The 3414-nt window shown below is 60.5% G+C and overlaps 1 protein-coding gene across 3 annotated transcripts in view; it reads right to left on the bottom strand.

Moving 5' to 3' along the window:
* DLG3 (discs, large homolog 3 (Drosophila)) overlaps window positions 1–3414 on the bottom strand; it is a 40470-nt gene that overhangs the window by 28348 nt on the left and 8708 nt on the right. The gene's annotated exons all lie outside the window — the stretch shown is intronic.

The following is a 3414-nucleotide window of genomic DNA, read 5'->3' as shown; positions in this document are numbered from 1 at the left end:
CCACCACTAAGCCACATGTTGCAGGGGGGCTTCAGCAGCCAGCCCCCCGCTGCCCATGGGGAGAGGTGACTCTCCCTGCAGGCTGGGGTTATGGGGGTTCTGCATCTCCCACCTCTCCAGCCCCTCACTCCGCAGCCGGACCCCCCTCAGCACCCCCCTCCCACACCCAGCCGCCGCAGACACGCTTTTATTTAAAAAGCTGGAAAAAAAGGCGATATATGCAAAAAAAAAAAAAAGCCAAGCAGCACCCAGAAACTCCAGATGAAGCCCCTTCCCCTGCCGTGGGACATCGAGGGGTGCCAGGCAGTGTCACCAGCCCCCCCGCTGCTCCACACCAAGGGGCACCCGCTGCAGAGGGAAACGCAGTGGCAGTCAGGGATGGGCAAGGCTTGTTTTATAACAAAGCTGAATTATGGCACCAAAGTAGAAAAGAGAATACTTTTGCACTCACTGCCCCGCACCTGGGGTTTTGTGGAGCTCCTGGCAGAGGGAGGGGAGCTTCTTCCCATTCCGCACCTCTCACCCCACACCGGGGTGGACCCGGATGCCCAGGAGCTCTCATATCCCAGAGGAGCATCCATCAGGAATGGGTACAGCTGCCCCATAGACCCTCTTTGGTACGGAAGGGCTACTTCCCCCAGCAAGCTGCTGAGCTGGGTACTACAGTCCCCATCCCCAGCTGAGTAGTCCCAAACCCCATCGGGGGGCAGGGGGGGCACAGACTCTCTGCACACCCCGCACCGAGAAGAACCGCTGCTCCCCACCACGTGGGCTCACATCCCTCCCGTGGCACCCTTCTCCCCAAGAAGGCTGGTATGGAGGATGCACCACCTGGGATGGGGCAGGCAAAGGGCAAAAGCAGGTTTAGCCGCCACCGGCATCAGGGCGGGGACGTCAGGAGGTGTCACCTTTGGGTGCCACCACCCTGCCAGCCATCGCGTCCCCTGCATGCAACCCAAGGGCAGAGCTCCCAAACGCCCCCGCCTCAGCCAGAGCACTCCATGGAAAGCGACTTCCCAAATTTTGCTGGAGCACCCGTGCTGCTTGGAAGAGCCGGGAAAAGCCCGGCAGCGTGACAAGAAGCACAAGCCAGGCTGGATGCAGCAAACTGAAGGAGGTCTCAGAGGCTGCTCTGGCTTCATCCCCTGGAGAGTAAGTGCAATCCCGTCCTAGGAAGGGTCCCCAAGGAGCCACCGACATGTCCTCACTCTGCCTGCGGGAGGGTGCGGGCCGAGGAGCAGCCAGACCCAAAAGCAAAGCCACCACTTGGGAGACAAGGTTACCCCAGGACCCAGCAGGGGATGCTCCCAGCTGCCACCAGCCCCCCTTTATCCGCATGCTGGGGCGGCCTCCGAGACTGTCACCCCCAGCAAGCAGCACTCCTGCCTTGGCCCCCCAGCTCAACATCTCCTTGCCTCTCCATCCTGAGAGGAGACCTCCTGCACGGCCAAAACTCGCCCAGGAAGTTTGCAAGGAGGCGAGCCCTGGCTGATCCTCACCTCCCTGGCATTCCCAGGGGACCCAGGTGCCAGCCACATTCAGGACACGCTTATCAAGGCTGAAATATGCAACAGGTGACCGGGGAGGGGGGGGGGGCACCTCTTGCCACGAGTGCCACCGCCGCGCAGGATGGGCAGGACGTTTGCTGTTCCCATTCAGCAGCTCGATAAAACACGTGGCCCCAGCCTCCTGACGCCGCTCCCAGTGTGGTGCCAGGAGCGGGATCCAGCCCTGCACGGCCCAGCAAGATCAGGAGGGGATCCTGCTCGCACTGGGGATGCCCAAGCACTTGGCACACACTCCTGTGGTGGGGCTGCAAATAATAACCCGCGGAGCCAAGGGGACGGCGGGTCTGCAGTTGATTTCTGGGCACCAGGAGATGGTGCAAGGGGAGAAAGCAACCCCCAAAGCACGCACAAAGTGTCCTGCGTGTGCCCTGCCCTCTCTGGCACACAAACCCACCTGCCAGGGCATCAGCAGAGCCCAGGGATGCTCAGCCACAGGCTCCAGCCCACTACCCCCAGCTCCGAGCTTCCTTCCAGCCCCGGGGGGTTAAAGTACAGACACCTCCCTGCACAGGCACATGTGAGAGGGGAGCATGGCCACGGGGAAAGCCTGGAGGCTTTGAAAAGCCTCCCTTGGAGCAGCCAGCCCAGAGAAATGCCGTCACACAAGTTTTTTTTGTATTTTCAGGTGAGGAATACCGAGGCTGGGTCGTGTGGGGCACGAGGAAGGGGAATTACCAAACCCAAGCGCCGGGGATAGCAGCCGGCAAAGGTCAGGGGGAGAGGTGCTCAGAGAGAGCTCAGAGGCACCGTCACAGGGAGCAGCCACCTCCTCCTCCCCGGGGACACGCAGCAGAGGCTGGAGGTGTGCAGAAGAAAGGAAGGAGGGCAGGTCCCCCTTTCTGCCCTTCCCTGGCTTTGCCTTTGCTTCTTTCCACCCCAAGTGCCTGGCAGGACCCCACAGGGAGGGCACCTCGTCCCCCAAGACCTGGCCCAGCACCTCTCTGCTCCCTCAGAGCCCTGGCGAGGTCAGACACAGTGCACACACGTGCTCACCCAGCACGCCTTGCCCGTGCCCACGTAGGACAGAGGGGTGCCATCCTCCACCTCCGCTAGCGGGGAGTAACTTCCCAAAGCCCCTTTCCACCAGCATCTCCTCCTCTGGGCATCCCACAACCCAGCTCTCCCGCTTTTTCCGCAGCCACGACGCACACACGTCCCCTCAATGGGCCCATCCTCACCCACACTGGGGAGACCTTTCTCCTTGGCTCCCAAGCCTCCAGAGCACTGAGGTCAACCCCCAGTATGCCCCAGTTGGTGTGTCACGGCAGCCAGGCTGCCCCCCAGGGTGGCTGCAGCCCCCGCCAGGTGCCATCACGGACCTGGAAAGCCACCGACGACAAAGCAGTGATGTTTCGGCCTCGGTCTAATGAGGTTTCAAAACATTTTGTCCTGTTTGACATTTAGGAACCACTTCTGGTTTGGCGTCTTTGCCAAATCTCAAGTGGCAAAGGGAGCCAGAAACACAAGAACATGAAGCGCTTCCTGGAAAGAAAGAAATAAAGAAAAGAAAAGAAAAGAAAAGAAAAGAAAAGAAAAGAAAAGAAAAGAAAAGAAAAGAAAAGAAAAGAAAAGAAAAGAAAAGAAAAGAAAAGAAAGCCAAACCAAACAAACTCCCAGAACACCCCTGAGTGGCACTAACGGCTCCGATGGCTCCCGTCACAGGACGGAGGAGGAACAGAGGGGACAAGGACCCGCAGGGCACTGCCCGTCGATGCCACCGCTGTGGCACAAGGCAGAGGGTCGGCAAGGGGGGGCCCGGGCTGGAGGGGGGGGGTCTCGGCGGAGAGGAGCAGGGCTGCTGGGGGAGCAAAGCGGCGGGGGCCAGGAGAGACCCCTCCACTGGGGG

This window comes from Calidris pugnax, unplaced genomic scaffold (assembly GCF_001431845.1).
Source record: "Calidris pugnax isolate Ruff unplaced genomic scaffold, ASM143184v1 scaffold294, whole genome shotgun sequence".
NCBI lineage: Eukaryota > Metazoa > Chordata > Aves > Charadriiformes > Scolopacidae > Calidris > Calidris pugnax.
Note: the sequence above shows the minus strand (reverse complement) of the source record. Positions and strands in the feature narration are given on the sequence as shown.